The 17,846-nt window shown below is 40.6% G+C and overlaps 1 pseudogene; it reads left to right on the forward strand.

Annotated features, from left to right (window-relative positions):
* On the forward strand, positions 1-1,664 carry LOC148694361 (uncharacterized; annotated as a pseudogene).
* The last annotated feature ends 16,182 nt before the right edge of the window (positions 1,665-17,846 follow it).

Here is a 17,846-nt window from a genome sequence, read left to right on the forward strand (position 1 = left end):
ATGACCATCGGCGTCACCTCTGTTGAAGAACAACTGGCTCAAATGAGTGAAGCGATTGCAAGGCTCACAAGGACTGTGGAGGAAAAAGACTTGTAAATCACTGCACTCATCAACCAACTAGGACACAGGATGACGAGAAACCCGACCTAAAGGTTAATCCACTAAAGAGAGAAGCCAATGAAGAAGAGGCGCCTCCGGTGGAGAAAGTCAAAGAAGAGCAGGAACCAGACCAAGTGGCAACACTCATGGGATCTTTTTCTATCTATCAGCTGTAGGAGATGATCACCGACACCATCAAGGCATAGTACGAAGGGAGCTTACACACCTCCATGTTGTACTCGAAACCCTACTCCAAGAAGATTGATGCCCTGAAGATGCCGAGGGGTTATCAGCCGCTAAAATTCATGCAGTTCGATAGGAAGGGAAACCCTAAGCAACATGTCTCACATTTCATTGAAACTTGCAACAATGCTGGGACGGAGGGAGACTACCTCGTCAAACAGTTCATGCGCTTTCTGAAAGGTAATGCCTTTGACTAGTACACCGACCTCGAACCCGAGTCTATGAACAGTTGGGATCAGTTAGAAAGGGAATTTCTCAACCACTTTTACAGCACTCGTCGCACTGTGAGCATGCTGGAGCTGACCAGTACGAAACAGTGGAATGATCAACCTGTCATCGACTGCATCAATAGATGGCGTCCATTACGCCTGGATTGCAAAGAAACCTCCGCCATTGAGATGTGCGTTCAAGGCATGCAATGGGGACTACACTACATCCTTCAAGGCATCAAACCACGAACCTTTAAGGAGTTAGCCACCCGCGCCCATGATATAGAGTTAAGCATCGCCCGTCATGGGAAGAAAGAACCGATCACCAATTACAAGAACGACAAAGTTTTGGGGCCAAAGGTGGATAAGGCTGCGTGGAAACCCACCAAGGAAGCAAGGACGGTCAACACAGCTCCAGTCAAAATCTCTACACGAGGCAAGGTGATTGAAACAGAAGCTTTTCGTGATCAAGAGATGCGTAGACACACTTTGAAGGAGCTTGAAGAGAAGACTTGTCCATTCCCCGACTCTGATGTGGTTGCCATGTTGAAAGACTTGCTTGACAAAAAGGTGATCGACCTACCTGAGTGCAAACGGCCGGAAGAGATGAATCGTACTAACAGTCCAAGGTACTATAAATTCCACCGCTTTATCAGTCATCCGACGAAAAAGTGCTTTGTGCTGAAAGATCTCATCATGAAGCTGGCTCAAAAAGGAATCATCGAGCTAGATCTTAACGATGTGGTGAAGTCAAACTATACCACCGCTACTTCTAGCTCTTCCGACTCAAAATCTTCACCTCGACCGCTAGGGGCATGCTCCAAAACCATGTCAGTTAAGTCAAGTGAAGTTGAAGGATGAACTCATGTCACTTCAAAGAAAATGCACAAGAAGCATACGTCTTCTCCACAAGTTCACCAATCGGAAATGAGGCAAAGCAACTATCGTCAACCTCCAAAGCTACAAGAAAGTGTTGAGGATGATGAAATTATGACACGAAGATCGTCCGTTGCCATCACGATGCATGATTTCTTCCCCAAAGACTTCTTCAATCACTCGATCAAGACTCATTGCTATGAAGATTGCAAGGAATGCCTCTCCGAGATCGTTTGACAAATTCACAGAGCTCCTCATTCACAAGAGCCTAAAAGGCGACAACAAATGCTCCTTGCCTGCACGAGTCGAAACTGCAAATGGCACTAAGATGCTCCTTACCTGCACGAGTTGAAACTGCAAACGGCGTCAAACGTTCCTAGCCCGTAAGAACATAAACTGTGTACGGCAAAATTATCATCAAAATCCACATTAAAATCATCAAAAAAAAAAAAAAAAAAAACCCATCACTCATTTAAACTACATGATGACTTGATCTCTTCTTTGGAAGAGTACGTAGGCAACTTGAAACTTCAAAACTTCAAGTACAGTCACATCAAAATAAAAAATAAATAAATGTTTTATTAAAGAAAGTCAATTTTATTACAAAAGAAAAGAGAAAAAAAAATACATATGTTACCATGTAGTAGGAAAAAAAATATATACTCTATCCAAAAAAAAAAAAAAAATTATACATGTTAAAATGGGTCTGCCTACACTTAAGACCCACGCCAAATCAAGGAAACAGAAGTTGAAGTCCACAAAAAGGAGCAGCCCAAATCCAGGCCCAAGCCATGCCCTCATGACCTCCATCGGATCCCAATGTGCTTCACAGGGGTGGACCAGCTCGACCTATCACTCTTCTTTCTCTCAAGGGGGCCGAAAATCATATACCATGTAAATAGGCCCATATATATATGGCCTTATAGTATGTCGGCAAACCCAAATCTCTCATGGTGGGCTGGATTGTCGAGCAGGAAGCCCAAAATGAGTACGCAGTTAGAAGCCGCCTACACCCTCTCCAATCCCAATCCAGTTATAGGGAAGATTCGTTTCTCATTCAACATCTTCGCCGTCACCTCCTGCGTGCACCACGAACTCCACTCCCTCGTCTTCATTTTCGACCGAACCGGATGTCCTGCCATGTACTTAAACCGACCCTCTCCTCCTCGCTTAGTGTCTCGCACACCTCCATCGTCCCCGGAAAACTCTCATTCAATGTTTGGAATGTCAGCACCTAGTTCGCCAATGGCATGCACAAGATCTTTATGGAGTTGGGAAGCATTTTTCTCATCTTCTTGGCCTCCTCCTTGGCAGAAATCCCTAAAAAAGAAGGGAAGACTTTGTTGACTGATGCGAAAATTAACTTAACACACAAATTAACCCTCTTTTGACAATTGTAGCATATAAATAAGTAGGGATCGTTCTTACACCGGGGATTATGAGGGATTGCTAAACACTTTAAACTGACTCAAATAAATAAAACTAACATTTAAAACACTTAACTCAACTTAAAAAAAAACTCAAAATAAGTTCACAAGACTCAAAATAAGCTAAAAACACTCAAAACTGCCTAAAAACACAAACTGAGAGTTTTGAGCCTAAACACAAACTTGGACGAAAATTGGTTCTAACTTGACTCAAAACTCTTAAAAACACAATCTAAAACATATTTGAACCAATTAGACACTCTAAGACAATTGGGGAATTGGTTTTGGACGAAAATCAAACAAACAAAACAATAATGTAAACTAGGCAGATTTAGATGAATTTGATGGAATCAAGTGGATGGTGGGATAGCTAGGAGGTTTTTCTCCACACATGGCATACTTGCATACAAAACAATCTCCAGTTGCTTATTCAATGAATTATGAACCTCAACACCCCAAGTTAATTAGGTACGCTTAAATTAACTCTCAGATTTCCCTTAGGTCATTGAATTGAATGGAATTAGTGCACTGCAATCAAATTATTCCTTAAAAGTTCTCTATATGAAAGCGCATAATAGAAAAACAATCAAAGATCATTAGGTTCTATGGAACTAATAGGTGTTGACGAGGCATTCGTAACTATGAAAGCGCATGATACTTATGCCAAGAATTTACTTAACATAATTGTGACCAACAATCTTAACTACTCATGAATATAAGTTCCCAACGATTAGGTGAAATTTCCTTATACCCTAGCACCAGATTTATGCATGCAAATCAAGTGTGCACTATCAATTCATATACATAAACAAGTTTTAATTAAAACAGATAAGTAAATTGAATTCACCATTCATGAAATCACAACTGAAAGTAATTAAATCATCATGCAAATATAGCCATGGTTTCAAAATTCCCCCTAGCCAAAAGGGGATTAGTTCCTCATGCTTGCAAAACAAAGATTATTGAATTTAAACATTGAAATCATAAGCAAGATTACACCTAAACGTTTCAGCAATTCCAAGATGAATGGCATGCACGGCTAGGCTCCTCTTCCTCCTCCTTGCTGCGGCACTTGGTGTGGGTGGTGGATTTGGGGGTTTTGAATGGTGTGCTTTTGTTTAGAGGGATGGAGGATGGCTGATTATGGTGGTAAGGGTGCGGCAGATGTGTAGGGAGGTGTATGGAGGTGTATAGAGGTTGAAGAATGGAGAATAGGGGTTACGACATAAGGTTTCTGAATAGCATAAAGGGTGGTATGAATTTTTGGCTGATTTTATGTTTATATAGTCCTAGGGTTAAGTAGATTAGGGTTACACTTAACAGATTTAGTGGATTAGGGCCCTAAGGTTCGGCTATAGGTGATCAAATCCACCTAGGAAAGGGTTTGGCCCACTTAGTTTCCTATAAGGCTTGTGTAACCCAAATCCAAAAGGGATTAGGCCCTAGAAATCAGAATCCAAAGGGGATAGGGCCTAGGAAGGTGCGGCACAAGTAGGGGAAAGGGTGGAATGGCTTGCAAGGCAAGGCAAGGCCTTCTAGAAGGGTTTGATGTGCCACCTTTGTAGGGTTTCTAGAAAGAATGGGTTTTGTGGCTGATTTGGGCCTTCTAGAAGAGAATGCTTCTAGAAATAGGTTCTAGAATTATCTATTTAGGTCCCCTTGCAACTAGGATTAAGACATGATAAGGTTTGGATAGGATAAGATGAGATAAGGTTTGGATAATGTTTTGGATAATGTTGGATAAGGTTTTAGATAAGGTTTTGGATAGGGTTTCCTCTTTTAAGCTATTTCCTTATCCACTTTGTCTTTAGCTTAGTTCCTTCCTCTTCTTATCACATTTCTAGCCTCTTGAACTCCAAATTCGTCCATCCATGTTGGCCCATATGCAAGTTATCCACATAGTGTCCAAAATTGCTCCAAAATGCACCAAAATGCACTTTCTTGGTACTTTAACCCTTAGGACCTACAAACACACGAAATTGAAGTGTAATACGACATTAACTAGGAAATAATAGCACAAATGCACAAGAATAAGCTAGCTAAGTCGCCTAAATATGCTCCTATCATTGATAAAGTTGGCCCACCATGCAGTGACGAGCTTGTTCTCGTTAGAGAACAAGAACTTATTGCAGGCTGCACGGCAGAAGATGGCGGCCTTCTCGCCCATGAGTGAGGTTTTGAGCATTTCAGAGGAGTACTTAGGTCATGCGGTGGAAGATGAACTTCTCTAGGTAAGCTTTCCATCCTGTGGCTAGGAACTGGCAGATCTCACCGGAGCACCAGTGATCTCGGGACAGTTGTTCTTCGCTTTCTAGCTGGCCGATCATCGCCGTTACGTTAATACGAAGCTGCTGCGGAGCCGGATGTGTCCCCACCACTTCTATCTTTACTGCTGGTATAGTTCCTTTCCACTTGTAATGCTCAGATTGCGCAATTAGCTACAACACCAGCTCTCTGTCCATTTTCGTCCTCCTCTGCGAGCCCTCTCATTCTGCCAATCAGCTTCAACAGCACGTACATCCCCTCCTCCTCCGTCTTCTCTTGGACTCGGCTTGGGTTTTCACCCACAAACCTAGCCTTACAAAGCACTATATATACATAAAAAAAATTTAAAAAATAAAAAATAAAAAAAGAAGCAAAATAATAATAAAGAAGAAAAGTATTGATGGTGCCAGGCGCACCGAGAGGAATTGTACAAAAAGAAAAAAAGATGATGCATGCCACTATTAGCAAGTCAAAAGAGAAATAAAAAAAAAAAAAAAAAGGGTGGTGGCAACAGACTTATTGCAAATAAGAAAATAAGGGAAGGATGGTGCACGACACCACCTTGGAAAAGTATGATTAAAAAAAAAAAAGAAAAAAAAAAAGGAAAGTAACACATCTTGGTGAGATATATGTTTTATCTGTATTTAGCACAATACACTGAATAAAACAAAGCTCATCCATTGATATCTCTAGAAATTACAAATGCGTACAAAGAAAAAAAAAAAAAAAAAAAAAAAAAAAAAAAAAAAAAGAAAGAAAGAGAGCCTTCACAAAGGTCGCTCACGTGAAGCCCCACTACTTGGCGAAACCCCAGGAGCGGGAGGCATTGAAGATAGATTATTCGAAGCCTCAATACTTGGTTGAACGCTAGATGACGAAGGCAAAAGGTGCCTTTGGAAGAAAGCCACGAACCTCTGATGGTCACTTTGAATCCGACCTTCAGATTCTTGCAACTGATCAAGCTTTCTTTTCATGCTCGTCGAATAATTATTTGCAAGCATGTGCAAATCTCTATTCTCACGCTTAAGCTGTCTAATTTCTTGTCTAAGATTTTCCACCTTAACCGTCAATGATTCAACTTGATGGGTTCGAGCAAGTAGGCGTTGGCCCATGTTGGACACAGAGTCAGCATACTGAACACTGAAAGCTAGGGATTCTTGAATGGCCAACTCATCGGACCGTCTTAAAAGCAGCCTATTATCTCCAGGAGTGAGGAGGTTCCTAGCTACTACCGTAGCCATTGTTGCATCCCTCATCACGGAGTCTTCACTTATAAGAGGGCCATTAGAAGATAAGAAAGATGGGCACCATATATTACCCTGACGCGGCGCACCTGTATCACCGCTGAGACTCAAATCTAAGCAAATGTTAGATGGGTTAGCCATTTTCAAAGATGTTAAAAGAAAAGGGTGGGATGAAGTAAAATCTAAAAAAAAAAATACACCAAAGACGATTTTCATGAGCAGGCAATCTTCAAAGTGTGCATGTTGAATGTGATCGATACCTCTATAAAAGGAGAAGCAAGATAGCCACCAATTCAAAAAAAAAAAAATCGAAGAGACACCGCTCTTCAAATTTTAAAAGCCGGATTTTCCTACGTAAAGTTCGTCAACGCTTTTCAGACGCAATCTTAGCTTTTCAGATAACGTGTGCAACTTTGTCAAAGATCTCTGACAAAGTTGAAAATGCATGGAGTTCACTATCCCAATTACCACACTTTTGCCGACAAGCATGGGTGACAAAGCCGCACCCATACCATTACCTGCTATTAGAATCCCTATATATGTCGACATTCATGGCAAGGCATACATCCAAAGCGCCTAACTCTTATTCCTTGCCAAGAGTGCAGCTGCAACCAAACCTCTCAATATACTCAGTTTTCTTTTTCCCTGAAAACACCTCTTCAACCAAGCCTTCAAAAGTAAACGTATCTCATATCATCAGGGGTGAAAGCAAAGGTATCTCATATCATGCTTTTTCCTTGTCTTTTCCTTTGCCCTTACTTTTGCTTACAAGACAAGGAGAAAGAAAGCAATCAGTAGGAACCCGAAATCAAACTTCTGATCTGGAACTGATTGCCCAGAACCTTTGCCCGGTTGCTTACCTAGCGTTGCTCTCGAGTGCTCGTCTTCAACTGTTGGTGAGTCTCGAATTCCCTCAATGAATACTTCAGGACAGGTGACACGATGTCGGCTCTTTACACTGAAGCTGCCAAGCATGGATGAATCGCTGATAAGTGATGTTTTGAAAGACCATTTAAAGGCAAAGGGTTACGCACCACCTCGGCTATGCAAAAAGAAACAAGCAGAGAAGAATGCAGTACAAAGAGCTGGAACAAATTACTGTAGCACGACGCCCTCCCCTGCAGAACCGCATAATCCAGATATAGGAGTTTAAGTCAAATCCAAGCTCGACATAGTTTTTCTAATCAAAGAGCTTGAGAAGCCTCAACAACCTTCCGCTAACACCGTCGCCAAAGAGCAAAGCCTCGCAGCGCGACGCCATCAAATCGCCAATACTTCTTCAAAAGCAAAAGTATTTCATATCATCAAGGTCGAAAGCAAGAGTATCTCATATCATGTTTTCTCCATGTCCTTTTCTTTATCCTTGTTCTTACCTGCAAGGTAAGGAGAAAGAGAGCAATCGGCCGGCATTTGGAATCAGCCTTCCGATCTGGAACCGACTGCTTGGAACCTATTCCCTAATTGCTTACCTAGCGTTGCTCTTAAGTAGTCGTTTTCAACGGTTGATACACTTCCAGAGAAGATACCACCTCTGCCTGGAAAATAGCTAAGACGAGTGACAATGAAACATCAATCTTGCGGATCGTCAACAAACACAACAACTGCACATGTTGATTCATCCCCTAACCCTCTTCATTATAAATTGGAAAGATTGAACAAAGAAACAGGTCATCACCTCCACCTCGTGCTTGCCTGCCATGTGTTTGAATCCTGAAACCGCTCGTGGTCATATTTTCATTCAAGATCAAGCCTTGATGGCCCTTGAAGAAATCACAAGTCCGATTCAAAATCAAGTGTTCACCACCCTTGAATCAAATTCAACTCCAGATAAAAGGAGTAAGTTTAGACCTTCGGAGGAGACCAAAAAGCCATCCAGCCCAATTCAAGATGAAGCCTGTGGAAAATTGATGCGAAATTTATACGCGCACAAATTAAACCCTCGTTTGACAATTGTAGTAGAATGGATAAGTGAGGGATCGTTCTAGACCGGGGATTAGGAGGGCTTGCTAAAACCTTCTAAATTGACTTAAAAACATAAAAACACAATATAAAACACTATTTAATGCTCGAAGAAAGCAAAACTAAAAATAAGAAAGATTAAGACTAAGACTTCAACGAAATAGGGGGGAATTGGATTTGGACGAATTTAAACTAAAATGAATACTTGGAAACAAAACCAATTGTAAATATGGATTTGACGGAAATGAATGGATGGGAAGCTAGCTAAGGGTTCTTTCTCTACACATGATATTTATGCATATGAATCAATTTCCAGTTATTCCTTCATTGAATTATGAACGACAATGCCCCAAATTAACCGTGACATCACTAGTTAACCCTCAGATTTTCCTTATATTATTGGATTGGATGGCATCATTCGACAACCCAAAACATTCTCAAAAGTTCCCTACATGTCATCATAATAGAGATACAATCGAAGATCATTAAGAATAATGAAAACCATAAGCATTGACAAAGCATTTGCAACTATGACATCATGTTACTCATGCTAAGAATTAAACTTAACGCGATCGTGACAAGCGACCTTCACTACTTTCAAGTATAAGTTAGTAACGATTATGTGAAACCTTCTTAAACTTTAGCCACATATTCATGCATGCTAATTAAGTGTCGACCCTCAATCAACAAACACAAATAAGTTAATCATCAAATAGTTAAGCCAATTGCATTCACGAATCAAGAGTTCATAACCGGAATTCATCAATTCATATCACATAAATAATCATGGTATTGAAATCACCCCTAGCCAAAAAGGGTTTAGTTCCTCATAACTTTGAAATCAAAGAAACACCTAAACATTCCAACAACTCAAACTTGAATTGTATGAACGTTTAGGCACTCTTCTCTTCCATTCCTCATATTACAAAACAAAGAGAATTGAATTTAAACAATGAAATCAAAGAAACGCGTAAACATTCCAACAACTCAAACGTGAATTGTATGAACGTTTAGGCCCTCTTCTCTTCGTCTTCGTTGTAGCACAAGGACTAAGGGATGTTGTTGGTGTGTTGAATGGATTGGGGGATTATGGAAATGGAAGAAATGGAGGAGAAAGGGAAGGAAATGGTGCAGAAAATGGAGAGACTCACGGCTAGGGAGAAGATGGAAGTGTTTGTGGTATGTTGTGTATGAAAATGAGATCCTCCCTAAATGAATGAATGCAAGGGTATTTATAGGAGGAGTGGAGGTGTAAATGGCTGTTTGTTTAATGTGTTTGTGTGGAGGAATGATGAGAAAACAGCTAGGACACATGTGAAAATCTGGAAAGCAAATGGAGTGCACGGCATTGATGTTGGAATTGCATGTGTTTGGGAAGCTTTCTTGCTCATTTTCTGGATGCAATGATGAAGATATTAATAATTAATGCATGTAGGTGGCTGAAATGATGAAGAATGAGTGGTGGAAATGAAAGGGAAAGCTAGAAAAGCATGTGAAAATGCTGGAATTTCAAAGGGAACTCACGGCATTGAAGGTTTTGGTGCATGTGTTGGCTGTTTTGTGTTGTGAATTATGATGAATGCATGTGAGTTAAAGAGGGAGAATGTGGTGAAATGATGAAGTAGGAAGGTGGAAATGCATGTGAGATGTTTGGAAAGGAAATGGGAACCCACGGCATTGAAGTTGTTTTGTTGATGTGTGAATGCATGTGACTTGTTTGTGGAATAAAGAATGAATGGTGGAAATGTGAGTGAATGATGTGCATGTGTGAGAATGCATGTGGAATTAAGAGGAGTATGGAAGTGAAATAAATGAATGATATGTTAAGTGATAAGTGAATGATATGTGGTGAGTGATAAGTGAATGGTTTGATAAGTGATAAATGAACTAGTTTAAAGGGCTAGGGTTTAAGTATATAGAATGGGCCTAAAATAGGTTGGTTTGTATGGCATAATGTGTTTGATTGGGCTAGAGGTTTTCCATGGCTCAAAGGATTTGTTTGATTGGGCTAGGCCCTTTGTTTGATGTCCCCAAAGAGCATACAAGGCTTCAATTTCGTCCATCCTTTTTGCTCCATGATTAAGCTATCCAATTCATGCACAAAAATGCTCCAAATAGCCTCAAAATGCACTTTCTTGCTCCCTAAGCCCTTAGAACCTGAAAACACACAAAAGAAGCATAAAGGACTAAAATAACTAGAGAAACATAATGTAAATGCACGAGAACAAGCCATTTAAGTCGCATGAATATGCTCCTATCAAACTCCCCCACACTTATCTTTTGCTAGTCCTCGAGCAAAACAGAATAAAAACAAATAAACAAAACGACACTAAACACGTAAAACACAACCTACACCTTCCAACAATCGTTTCAGGGATTTCCAATGCACATGACAAGTTAAAAATCATTATTCCCACAGAATTTAGCCATCTTTACCCTTAAGTACATTCTTAATCATAGTTACCACATACTAGTTCGCAATTAAGCATTTAAAACCATGTTTTGAATGTAGTAACATGCCTTAGAGAATTTGCTCAAATCCTTACAAGATATGCACTCGTTTTTCACACAGATTTTCTGACTACACTCCCTACACTAGGTATATGTGAGAAGATTGATGTAAACATGTAGACGAACACTCACATATGTTATAACAAGGAAAGCATTTTCTGGAATTATTAACATGTATATGATCTCATGAATGGAATGCTACTACTTAGAATGAGAACCAGTGATTCCATAAGCTCATATCAATTCCAAACTCCACATATTGAATACATAACATCAAGATAGAAGTTGAGGGTTGTAACGGGGCTAAGGGTAATGGTTTAACAAAGAAAGGTAAAGTGAAACAAAGGTAATAGAAAGCGAAGTAATGAAATTGACACTTAAACTCACTTTTAATGGCAGAAATCAACTTTTAAACACAAGGGAAGATTCATGCAACAACTAGGGTCAAATTCACTCTTTTGGACCCTAGTTTCAATAACCAATGCTTGTGAGATCATTCTCACTTATTTTTCAACTCTTTTTTTTTTTTTTTTTTTTTTTTTTTTTTTTTTTTTTTTTTCTTTTCAACAATTTTTTTCTTTATTTCATTCTTTGGCCGTGCCCTATTATCTTCCCCCACACTTATTTTCTGCAGTATATTGATCAAAAGGAGTTCATTCTAAGTCATGCTTCACTATCCTTTAAGAACAAGGGGTTAACAAAGAAAAATAAGCTTGAAAAGGCTCAAAAGGGGTAATCCTACAATACATGTGAAAAGGGATAGGCTTTTTGGCTTTGGCTTGACTAACAACTTCATCTTATTGTATGTTATGCAATCAATATCATGCTTTGAATGAAACGGATATAAGTTCTAGCATTTAGTTCTATCATGATACAATTGCATTCTAAGTAGTAACCAAGCAAGGAATAATGAGATCATGCAACGACTTTAGAAAACAAGAAATCACAGATTATAGTCTCCAAAGAACGTTATAGGCTCAAGTCTCTCAGGGTTGTAGCGTTTGTTTGAGTTCCTTCCTTCAAGCATGTTACAAAAACGAATTTTTCTTTTATGATTGCATGTGAAGTCATACATTATAACCATAACCAAGCATATACCAAGAGTAAATCAAACTTTCATCCATGTTTATAACTCTTTTTAACAGTCATGCAATTACAAACCAAATCCTCATTATTGTGTTGGAAGGTACCCTAAGACACAAACACACAAAAACGACTCAAAACACTCTTTTTAGGCTTTTCAAAACAATTTTTTCAAATTTTTATGGTATTTTCGGAGTTATAAAAACAAAACATACTAAAACACTCTAAAACAACTTAAAAACACCTTAAAACAGTAAGGAACAACATTTGAAGTTATGGGCGATAAAATCCCACGAATTTGCATTAACAACATTAGTTACCCCCCCCCACACTTAAATCAAACATTGTCCTCAATGTTTTAAGCATAGATTCATACAAAACATAAGTAAACACACAAACAACAACTAAACATACTAAACATGGCAGAATGTAATTAACAAAGAGAAGAGTTTAGGGACGCAAATCTGGTTATGGAGTGTAAATTCCATCTTCTCTTTGTTGATTGCATTGAGGCTTGATCTTGATGATTCCACAGGCTTACTCTCGAACTGGTTCCCGCCCATCGTTGATTTTCCTTTGTGCTACTCTTGAACTGGGCAGCAGGATTCTTTTGGTCTTCCCCGAAGGTCTGAGCTTATCCCTTTTATCTGTTTCTTTGTTCAATCTTTGCAGGAGTGGTCCCTTCTCTGGAAGTGTATCAACCGTTGAAGATGACTACTCGAGAGCAATGCTAGGTAAGCAATCAGGAATAGATTCCAGGCAGTTGGCTCCAGATCGGAAGACTGACTCCAAGTGCCGGCTGATTGCTTCTTTTACTTTGCCATGCGAGTAAGAACAAGGACAAAGAAAAAGACAGGGAAAGAGCATGATATGAGATACTTTTGCTTTTGACCTTGATGATATGAGATACCTTTGCTTTTGAAGAAGCGGTGAATGAATCAGCACATGTATTTGTTGTGCTGTTTCCTCCTGGGTCATATGTACTCCAGACATCTGGTATCATCTTTGGGGAAGAATAAAAAATTGAGTAATTCGAAAGGCTTTGCTGGGAGTGCTCCCTCAGAGGTGAGGAAGAGTTGGGCATTTTCTTCAGGTTTTACCTTGCCAAAAACAAAATGAAGGTCGACATATATAGAGATAATAGCAAGTGGTGGTACTTTTTACCCTTGTCGACAAACGTTTTGATCTCGCAAATCCGTCTTTTTGAAATAGTGGCGCCTCTTCGATCTTTGAATACGCCTCTTCGATTTCTGAGTAGGCGCCCCTTCGATTTCTGAACGACGCCCCTTCGCTTTCTGAATGACACGTGGTAGTGCAGATGCGGCTCCTTTTGACAAAGCTGCACGCGTTTTCTGAAAAGCTGAGAAAGCGTCGCCGAACTTTGCGCTTGTCGGCTAAAGATGTGTAGTTGCGATGATGGCCTCCACGTGTTGTCTGAAAAGAAGAACTCTTTTGACAAAGTTGAACACGTCTTCTGAAAAGCTGAGAAAGCGTCGCCTAAATTACGCCGGAAATTCCGGCTTTTTGAATCGGTGGACGTGTCGCCTTGGCTTCTTATTGAGGTATCGATCACCGCCACAAACACACTCTGAAGATTTCCCATTCTTGAAAATCGTCTCCGGCCCTTCGAAATTTAACTCCATCCACCCATTCTCTTTGAACACTTTTGAAAAAAAAAAATGGCAAACTCATCGAACCTTAGCTTAGATTTGAGTCTCAGCAGCGATCCGGTTGCGCCCCGTCAAGGTAATGTATGGCGCCCTTCTTTTTTTTCTTCTAACGGTCCTCTTTCAGGTGAAGACTCTGTGATGCAGGACGCCACAACAGCTACAATAGTAGCTAGGAACCTCCTCACACCAAAAGATAGTAGGCTGCTGTCAGGACGGTCCGATGAGTTGGCCGTTCAAGAGTCCCTCGCACTTAGTGTTCAGTGTGCGAGTTCTGTGTCCAACATGGGCCAACGCCTGCTTGCCCGCTCCCGTCAGGTGGAATCATTGATGGCAGAGGTGGAAAGTCTCAAGCAGGAGATCAAACTGCTTAAGTACGAGAATAGAAGTTTGCACGTGCTTGCCAACAACTATTCGACGGGTATGAAGAGGAAGCTTGATGAGCTACAAGAATCCAATGGTCGGATGCAAAGTGACCGTCAAACTGACCGTCAAAGGCTTTCGGCTTACTTCCAGAGGCATATTTTTCCTGGCTCGTCCAGCGTTTGGCCAAGTATTGGGGCCTGGAATGCTCTAGCTCCGATGCCTCCTGCTCCGATGCCTCCCGCTTCTATGCCTCCCGCATCTATGCCTTCCGCATCTATGCCTTCCGCTTCGACGCCTCCTGCTTCTAGAATTTTGCCCAGTAGTGGGGCTTCAAGTAAACGCCCTTTGTGAAGGCTCCATCTTTCCTTGTTTAGCAGTGCCTATCAATAAACCAAACATTTTCTCAATGTTACAATCATAGACTTACACAATTAATAAACAAACAAACAATAACAACTAAACAACCTAATAAGGCAGAAACGAAATAGCAACAAAGAGAAGAGTTTTTAGGAATCTGGAATTGGAGTGCTTTCTAAGTCGTCCTTTGTTGAATGCATGGGTTGCCTCCCAAGTAGCGCTAAGACACAAACAAACACCAAAATGACTCAAATGACTCTAAAAACACATATTTTTGGGTTTTTCAAAAGAGTTTTTTTTATTTTTTATTAAAATTATTATTTTTTTTTTTTATTTTTTTTTTTAAATTTTTATCAAATTTTCGGAGTTTTATACCAAGACACTATAAAACACACTAAAACACTCTAAAAACGCTTAAAACAGCAAGAAACAACATTCTAAGTGATAGGTGAATAAATCCCACGAAATTCATGCAAATACAAATTGTTTACCCCCCCACACTTAAATCAAACTTTGTCCTCAATGTTTTAAGCAGAAAGTCACAACAGAGCAAGCAAATAAACAAATACGAGAAAGAAAGCAAAGTAAAGAAAAAGAAAGGAATAAAAATAAGTCTCTTAAAGGGGTTTCCAAGTTCTTCTCTATTCGGATGCATGGGTTGCCTCCCACGAAGCGCTTTCTTTTACGTCTTTCAGCCGGACGAGTACCCTCTTTTAATCTTCATTTGAGCCCACGGAATGGAAAGGAATGTCTTCCACCACTTGCCCCACACCATGCTCGTAATATGGCTTCAACCGATGCCCGTTCACCTTGAATTCTACGCCATTCCTTAAGCTTTTTATGTGGACTGCACCATAAGGTAAAACGTTAGTAACAACAAACGGGCCAATCCATTTAGAACGCAACTTACCAGGAAACAAACGTAGGCGAGAGTTGAAAAGTAACACTTTCTGCCCAACTGTGAAGGTCTTGGTTCGAATCATTTTATCATGGAATGCTTTGGTCTTGGCTTTGTACATCCGGGCATTCTCATAGGCTTCATTCCGAATCTCCTCAAGTTCATTCAATTGGAGCTTCCTATGAACTCCCGCTGCATCTATGTCCATGTTGAAAGTCTTCACGGCCCAATGTGCCTTGTGCTCTAACTCTACGGGCAAATGACATGGCTTACCATAGACGAGCCGAAAAGGTGACATCCCAATGGGTGTTTTGTACGCCGTACGATATGCCCACAGTGCATCATCTAAACGTAAGCTCCAATCCCTCCTTGTTGGTCCAACGGTCTTCTCCAAAATTTGTTTGATTTCTCGGTTAAACACCTCGGCTTGGCCATTTGTTTGAGGATGGTAAGGTGTGGAGACCTTATGGTTGACATGGTACTTTCTTAGCAACGCCTCAATGGTCCGATTGCAAAAGTGAGACCCTCCATCACTTATGATTACTCTCGGCATCCCAAACCTAGCAAAAATGTTAGTTTTCACGAAATCTGCAACCACCTTAGAATCGTTAGTACGGGTGGCTTTTGCTTCCACCCATTTAGAAACATAATCAACAGCTAGCAAGATATAAGTGAAACCATAAGATGGAGGGAAAGGGCCCATGAAATCAATGCCCCAAACATCAAAAATTTCAACATTAAAGACAGGGGTTTGCGGCATTTGGTCCTTGGTACCTATGTTACCTATTCGTTGGCAACGATCATAAGACATACAAAAGGTTCTAGCATCCCTAAATATAGTCGGCCAATAAAAACCACACTCTAGAACCTTGAGGGCAGTGCGTTGTGTGCCAAAATGACCACCACATGCATATGTGTGACAAAAGCTTAGAATTGAGTGAAATTCAGAATCATGCACACATCTACGTACAATTTGATCTGAGCAATACTTCCACAAATAAGGGTCATCCCAAACATAGAAACGTGCATCATTTTTAAGCTTATCACGTTGGTGCTTGTTTAGTTCATTTGGAAATTGTTTAGCCACCAAGTAATTCACTAAATCTGCATACCATGGTTCACTTACCTCAATGGATAGCAGCTGCTCATCGGGAAAAGTTTCAGGGATAGGTACGGCATGTTCATGCTCCTCGTGGATCATTCGGCTTAAATGGTCAGCCACTACATTCTCGCTTCCTTTCTTATCCCGGATTTTAATATCAAATTCTTGAAGAAGAAGAATCCAACGGATAAGCCTCGGCTTTGCTTCCTTTTTCGTGATCAAGTACCTCAAGGCTGCATGATCAGAATAAACGATTACTTTAGTACCAATTAAATATGAACGGAATTTATCTAAAGCAAAAACCACAGCTAGAAGTTCTTTTTCCGTCGTGGAGTAGTTCAATTGGGCATCATTGAGAGTCCGAGAGGCATAATATATGACATGCGGCCGCTTGTCTCTTCTTTGTCCTAGAACAGCTCCTAATGCATAGTCGGATGCATCGCACATGAGCTCGAACGGAAGGCTCCAATCTGGAGGTACAATAATGGGGGCCGAGACTAGCTTCTCCTTGAGTTGGTTAAATGCCGAATTACACTCTTCATCAAACTTGAATGGCACATCTTTTTGAAGCAATCGGCAAAGAGGGTTGGACATCTTGGAGAAGTCCTTGATAAAACGCCTATAGAACCCTGCATGGCCAAGAAACGAACGTACCTCTCTAACCGAAGTAGGAGAGGGTAAGTGACGTACAAGGTCTATTTTCGATTTATCTACTTCAATTCCTTTTTCTGAAACAATATGTCCTAAAACTATACCTTGTTTCACCATAAAGTGACATTTCTCCCAATTCAAGACAAGGTTAGTTTCAACACATCGTTTCAAAATTAAGGTCAGATTATCCAAGCAATTATCAAATGAACTCCCAAATACACTGAAATCATCCATGAAAACCTCAATGATCTTTTCAACAAAATCGGAAAATATACTTACCATACACCTTTGGAAAGTGGCCGGTGCGTTGCATAAGCCAAATGGCATGCGACGATAAGCAAATGTTCCAAAGGGACATGTGAATGTGGTCTTCTCTTGATCATCCGGGGCTATCACAATTTGGTTATATCCAGAGTATCCATCAAGAAAACAGTAAAAAGCATGACCAGCTAACCTTTCGAGCATCTGGTCGATGAATGGCAAAGGAAAGTGATTTTTCCTAGTCATGGCATTTAGCTTCCGGTAATCGATACATGCTCGCCATCCAGTCTGAATGCGTGTAGGCACGAGCTCATTCTCATCATTCTTGATAACAGTTACTCCGGACTTCTTGGGAACGACTTGAACTGGATAGACCCAATGGCTATCGGAGATAGGGTAGATCACTCCGCAATCCAAAAGTTTGATTATTTCCTTCTTCACCACTTCCATCATCGGAGGGTTGAGACGGCGTTGAGCCTCTCGAGTTGGTTTAGCCCCCTCCTCAAGAAGTATACGGTGCATGCATGTGGTAGGGCTTATTCCTTTAATGTCGGCCAAAGTCCACCCTATGGCCGTTTTGTGCTCTCGCAGCACCCTCACAAGCTTCTCCTCCTCCATTGCCGTGAGA

This window comes from Pyrus communis, chromosome 9 (assembly GCF_041283825.1).
Source record: "Pyrus communis isolate YQ-2024b chromosome 9, ASM4128382v1, whole genome shotgun sequence".
Classification (NCBI taxonomy): Eukaryota; Viridiplantae; Streptophyta; class Magnoliopsida; order Rosales; family Rosaceae; genus Pyrus; species Pyrus communis.